Source organism: Sinocyclocheilus anshuiensis, unplaced genomic scaffold, assembly GCF_001515605.1.
Source record: "Sinocyclocheilus anshuiensis isolate Anshui unplaced genomic scaffold, SAMN03320099.WGS_v1.1 scaffold130, whole genome shotgun sequence".
NCBI classification, from domain to species: Eukaryota; Metazoa; Chordata; class Actinopteri; order Cypriniformes; family Cyprinidae; genus Sinocyclocheilus; species Sinocyclocheilus anshuiensis.
Genome location: NW_015544207.1, coordinates 95,907 through 102,678, shown reverse-complemented (window position 1 = coordinate 102,678; position 6,772 = coordinate 95,907). Strand labels below are relative to the sequence as shown.

The following is a 6,772-nucleotide window of genomic DNA, read 5'->3' as shown; positions in this document are numbered from 1 at the left end:
AGAATACACATATGGGATCGCCCGCAGGGAATCAAGCCATATGGACACCTAGCCCAGTAAAGGGGCTGACCAGAACCCAGGGCAAGCTAACACCAATACTGGGTCTTGCGTCAGACTGCTCCGCCCTGGGTTCGCCGTCCGTGGAACTTACTGGAGGAGGAAAAGGCGCTCGTATCCACGGGTGAGGGGGAATGGCGCAGCAAGCGTGACACCGGCCGGCTCTTCCCGCCACTTACCTGTTACCCAACACATGGGAAGAAACCGCAGCTCTACAAATGTCTGCCAGAGAGGCGCCGTGCGGCAGTTAATAGGAGGAGGCAACACTCCGTGTGGAGTGAGCCCTCACCCTCAGAGGGCACGGCTCGCCTTGGGATTGGTGGGCCAAGGCGATGGAATCCACTATCCAGTGGGCTAACCTCTGCTTGGAGACAGCCTTCCCTTTCTGCTGACCTCCGTAGCAGACAAAGAGCTGCTCAGAGCTTCTGAAACTCCGGGTGCGGTCCATGTATATACGCAACGCTCTTATGGGACACAGCAACGCCAAGGCTGGATCTGCCTCCTCTGAAGGCAGTGGGAACCTTGGGCACGTATCCAGGCCGGGGTCTCAGAACAATGTGAGAGTAGGCCGGCCCGAACACAAGGCACCCTTCGCTCAGCGAAAATGCTTGGAGGTCCCCGACCCTCTTGATGGAAGTGAGTGCAGTCAGTAGTGCTGTCTTAGCAGACAGGAACTTAAGCTCAACTGAGTCCAACGGCTCAAAGGAATCCCTCTGAAGTAGAGCCCTGCACGGGCCTCAAATATAGGCCCTAGCCCGGCCCTGGCCCGAGACGCTCAGGCCCTAGCCCAGCCCTTGTCCGACAGCTCATCAGAATTCTTGGCCCGAGTCCGACCCGAGCACGTCTTTTTTCCCCCCTTCTCCCAAAACAGCTTATTGGCTTACTACTGTTTCAGCAATTAAAATAGTTCAGTTTTGTATGTAATGTCAAAGTGATTATATTTTGTTTCGGTTCTTTATTAAGTTAATTTAGAAAAACGTTTGGAGCATTTTTTTGTTCGTTAAATTTAAGTTTTTGTTTTTTAAAGTAACGACCAAGCGGCCAGCGGTAGACAGTGAGTTGATCATGTTTGATCAATTTAGTCTTCTCAAATCATCACGACTTGCCTAAAATAAAATCTATAGATATAAAACAGTTCAAGCATATCACAATGCTAGTTTAAATGTTTAACCTATATAAATGTGCACTAGAGCCCTGCACAGGCCTCAAATATAGGCCCTAGCCCGGCCCTGGCCCGAGACGCTCAGGCCCTAGCCCAGCCCTTGTCCGACAGCTCATCAGAATTCTTGGCCCGAGTCCGACCCGAGCACGTCTTTTTTCCCCCCTTCTCCCAAAACAGCTTATTGGCTTACTACTGTTTCAGCAATTAAAATAGTTCAGTTTTGTATGTAATGTCAAAGTGATTATATTTTGTTTCGGTTCTTTATTAAGTTAATTTAGAAAAACGTTTGGAGCATTTTTTTGTTCGTTAAATTTAAGTTTTTGTTTTTTAAAGTAACGACCAAGCGGCCAGCGGTAGACAGTGAGTTGATCAAGCATATCACAATGCTAGTTTAAATGTTTAACCTATATAAATGTGCGCTATTAGACACATATCTAATCGTGTGTGCGGAGAGCTAAAGCGCGTTTTACATGACATGGAGGTCACAGACTTGCTAAATATATCTATAGAACATTTTAAATGACTACTTTAAAACTAAATAATTCAAATCAAAAACAAAAACTCTTTTTACAGATTTTATTAAATCTGTAAAAATGCATTTCTCTCTTGTGTACTCTGCGCGTATATGGGCACAATAAAAGGAGAAAAGCTAAATGAGCCCGAGTCCGACCCGAGCCCGATCTGTAAAAAAAAAAAATGGCCCGAGCCCGGCCCGAATGTACCCGACGGGCTTGGAGGCCTCTGAAGGCCAGCCAGGACAGTAGAGAGACCCCAGGAAGGCACCAGGGGTGGCCTAGGAGGATTTAACCTTCTGGCACCCCTCAGGAACCTGACGATGAGATCGTGCTTTCCCAGGGACCAGCCGTCCACTGCATTGTGATGTGCTGCGACAGCAGCCACATACACTTTCAAGGTGGAGGGTGACAGCCTATGCTCCAACCTTTCGTGCAGGAAAGAAAGCACTACTCCAATCATGCATCTTCTGGGGTCTTCTCGGTGGGAAGAACATCAGTTCACGAACAGACTCCACTTCAGAGCATAGGCTTGCCTCGTCGAGGGTGCTCTAGCCTGAGTGATCGTGTTTACCACCGCGGGTAGCAGATCCCATATGGTGCCGAGCCCCTGAGAAAGGAGGTCCTTCCTCAGAGGGATGCGCCAGGGAGGGGCTGTCGCGAGGACCATGAGTTCCGAAAACCAGGTCCGGGAGGGCCAGTACGGCGCAACCAGCAAGACCTGTTCCTCGTCCTCCCTGACCTTGCACAGTGTCTGTGCGAGAAGGCTCACTGGGGGAAACGCATACTTGCGTAGAGCCCGAGGCCAGCTGTGTGCCAGTGCATCTGTGCCGAGGGGGGCCTCAGTCAGGGAGTTATACAGCTGGCAGTGGGAGGACTCGCGGGAAGCAAACAGGTCTTCCCCGAATCGACTCCAGATCAGCCGGACTGTCTAGGGATGGAGTCGCCATTCCCCGGGGAACGTGAGCTGTCGTGAGAGTGCGTCGGCTGCACGATTGAGCTCCCCCGGAATGTGGACGGCACGCAGAGACTTGAGCCGCGTCTGACTCCAGAGGAGGAGATGATGGGCAAGCTGTGACATGCGACGTGAACGTAGACCTCCCTGTCGGTTGATGTACGACACGGCTGCAGTGTTGTCCGTGCGGACCAACACGTGCTTGTCCTGTAGCAGTGGCTGGAACTGCTGTAAGGCAAGATGCACTGCCAACAGCTCTAGGCAATTGATGTGCCAAAGCAGTCAAGGCCCCGTCCAGAGCCCTGAGGCTGCCTGCCCATTGCATGTAGCGCCTCAGCCCGTACTGGAGGCATCTGTCGTGACAATGACATGCCGGGACACTTGTTCTAAGGGCATCCCAGCCTGTAGAAAGGCAAGGTCTGTCCAGGGGCTGAACCGCGACGCCATGCCCATCTCGGGACTCGGAGTGTAACTAGTGCTGAAGTGGTCTCATATAAAGCAATCCGAGCGGCGTGACTGCAGCTCCAGGATATATGCCATGTGCCCCAGGAGCCTCTGAAAGTGTTTCAGAGATACCACGTTCCTGCCTCTGAAGGAACTCAGGCAGTTCAGCACTGACTGGGCACACTTGCTGGTGAGCCGCGCCGTCATACTCACCGAGTCTAACTCCACACAGATAAAACAGATCCTCTGCATGGGGGAGAGTTTGCTCTTTTCCCAGTTGACCCGAAGCCCCAACTAACTGAGGTGCTAGAGCACCGGGTCCCTGTGATCACACAACTGCTCTCGTGACTGGGTCATGATGAACCAGTCGTTGAGGTAGTTGAGGATCCTGATGCCCACTTCCCATAATGGGGCAAGGGCGCCCTCCGTGACCTTCGTAAAGACAAGGGGGGACAGGGACAGCCCGAAGGGGAGGAACCTGTACTGCCATGCCCGACCCTCGAACGCAAACTGTAGAAACAGCCTGTGTCGAGGAAGAATCGAGACATGAAAGCAAGCGTCCTTCAGGTCGACCGCTGCAAACCAATCCTGGGGCTGGATGCATCTGATGATGCGCTTCTGCGTCAACATCTTGAACGGAAGCTTGTGAAGGGCCCGATTCAAGACTCGCAGATCCAGGATTGACCGAAGGCCACCGCCTTTCTTGGGCACGATGAAGTAAGGGCTGTAAAACCCTGACTTCATCTCGGCTGGAGAGACAGGCTCGATTGCATCCTTCGCCAGTAGGACAGCAATCTCGTCGTGCAGGACAGGGGCATCTCGGGCTGCCACCGATGTCTCGAGAATGTAGCTGAACCTGGGAGGTCGCCTGGCGAACTGAATCGTGTAGCCGAGTCAAACTGTCCGAATGATCCAGCGGGACGGGTTGGACAGCACAAGCCATGCCTCCAAGCTCCGTACTAGTGGCACCAAAGGGACAATTGATGCATCCGCAGTGGTGCAGCGGTGGAACGTCGTGCTGGATGGCACAGAAGGCATCGCGTCCTGGCTCATCACAGCAGGACTCCCTGTGTCCCCGGAGGGACTGGCCATAGATGCGTGGAGAGGCAACGCGTCCCCGAGCCGTGATCTCTTGGGCGCTGGCGATAGGGGGCGTCGTGGGCGAGAGTGAGGAGGCAGCATGTTGCTCACTGTCAGCCCACTGTGCCTTGACGCTGTCTCAGCACGGGGCGGAGATGCTCTGGAGGACACAGGGGGGCGACCTCGGCGACGGGCAGACTGAGGCGGGGCACGTGACGGAACAGTGGCAGACGGAGCATCACGTCTTGGATGTCGCCGAACAGGCCAGCCTGCGAGATGAGAGCATCAAGAAAACGAATTTTGTCAACATCTCTCATCTCGGCAAGGTTGAGCCAGAGATGGCGCTCTTGGGCCACTAACGTGGACATCGCCTTCCCGAGGGACCACGCCGTGACTTTCGTTGCCCGGAGGGCGAAGTCAGTCGCCGAGCGCAGCTCCTGCATCAACCCCATGTCGGTACTACCCTCGTGCATTTGTTTTAGTGCCTTGGCTTGGTGGCCCTGCAGGATAGCCATGGCATGCAGGGCAGAGGCGGCTTGGCTAGCAGCACTGTAAGCTTTGGCAGCGAGAGCCGGCATCAGCTTACAGGCTTTGGACGGGAGATGAGAACGATTCCTCCAAGTGGCAGCGTTTTGCGGGCACAGGTGCACCGCAACTGCTCTCTCCACCTGGGGAATGTCAACGTACTCCAGACGAGCGGCTTCTGGCCGAAAAAGGGGCCGTCCATGACTTTGTCAGCTCCTCATGCACCTCCGGGAAAAAAGGCACCGGTGCAGGATGCGGTTGTGAGCCGTGCCCCGAGAAACCAATCATCCAGCCGCGAGGGCTCGGGACTGGGCGGTGTGCTCTCCTCCAGCCCGATGTTCACAGCTGCCCGGGCAAACATGGCCGTCAGCTCCAGGTCCGATTTGGCGGTGGCGACAACACCCGAGGGGGGCAGCCCCACCGAATCTTCATCCTCGGAGGACAATAGTCCATCCCCCGATCCTCCGGCGGCGAACCGAATGAAATGCTGGGACCGTCACGAGCTGGGCCAGCAAAATTACTCGAGCTGTATGGGACATTCGCTGCGGGAGGAGTGAGAGGTCCGGGGGGACGTGCCCGGCAGAGAAGCTCTCACTGTGACCCTCAGATCTCCCAGAGCTCTAGCTGGAGGTCCCCTGCTTGTGACAGGGAAACCGGGACGGGTAGAGACAGAGGGTGCTGCTCCGTTCCCAGTGAGGAGAGAGAGGCGAGATCGCAGCGAAGCCATCCTCATACGCTCGCAATGAACGCATGGGTCATCCACGAATGCAGCTTCAGTGTTGTTGGATGCCCAGACACTGAAGACAACGATCGTGTCCGTCAACAGAGGACAGGAAAAGACCGCAACCAAGAAAACATGGACGGAACGGCATCTTTAAAAAAAAAAGCGAACCGACCGCTCTTTTAGAGAAACTGCTCTTTCAGTTGAAGTGCTTAGGGGAATCGCTGATGACAGGGACACCGCTGTTTGCACCGTAACGCCAACCAGGAACAGCTTCTTCCAGTCAGATGAGTAAAGGGCTTTGTGGAGATCAAGCACTAGCCAAATTTCATTGGCGTTTTCTCTTAAAGTCAGAGAGGATTGGGGCTCCCAAGTGAACCCCCTATGTCGTCACGACATAACTCGTAGTGACCGACAGATAGGGAACCACTTTTATACTTAAACATCCAAAGCGTGTTGTGTGTTTTTAATATGTTGAAAACATTACCCTACATTTGACATCTTAAACACATTTTCTTATAGTGAAATGACACTGCTTATAAGCTGTCTCACTTTTCAGTAAATAAACGCTGTTGTGCTTATTTTGCGCATCAATGTAATAACCTTTCCTGTGACCCTTTTGATAGTGTTTTTTCTGAGTTCAACATGTTCTGTTCTTAAAAATGTCAACAGTCTAAGTGATGACAAAAAAAGTCTATTAAGCAGTCTGTTCAGGGTTTCTTAAGTGTGGCCACTCATTGAGTTAACAGCAAAGAGCAAATACAAAAACGTTTGCCTTGCATAACATTTAACTTGTGCTCTGTAGTGTGCCACTTAAGGGCACTAAATCAACAGTGGAAAAGGAGGTAATATGTGTTTATGCTGTTATATGGGCAATGAGGTTGAAAAGCCTTTATACTGTGAGCAAATTACAGAGGACCATAATTGCTGGTTGGGGGACGGTTAATAGGAACAAACAGTAGAAGCTGCCTAGAGCAAAGTCTCTCTGAACAGGTAACATCTGCACATATGATAACTCACATGAGGCACAACATAAAGCTAATGAATGAGAATATTGTTAAACATATTGAATTATCACTGATCTTGATTTTTTTCTTTGTCATCCTAATAAAGACCAGATATAGATTGATACTGTATGTCCTGTGTAGGGTTGCAAGAAAGACTATCCCAGTAGGTAGACTGGCATATTGGCAGATATTTTGTTTCATTTTCTATCATTAAGTAGAATTATATCATACACATAAGGGGTAATGTACAGTCAGTCAGTTATTATCATAAAATACACTGATGCACCAGGCCTTATAACCACAAAGGGT

General features: G+C 51.8%; 1 protein-coding gene across 2 annotated transcripts in view; it reads right to left on the bottom strand.

Annotated features, from left to right (window-relative positions):
- The window catches only part of LOC107696975 (contactin-4-like), a 91,943-nt gene that overhangs the window by 47,533 nt on the left and 37,638 nt on the right, over positions 1-6,772 (bottom strand). The gene's annotated exons all lie outside the window — the stretch shown is intronic.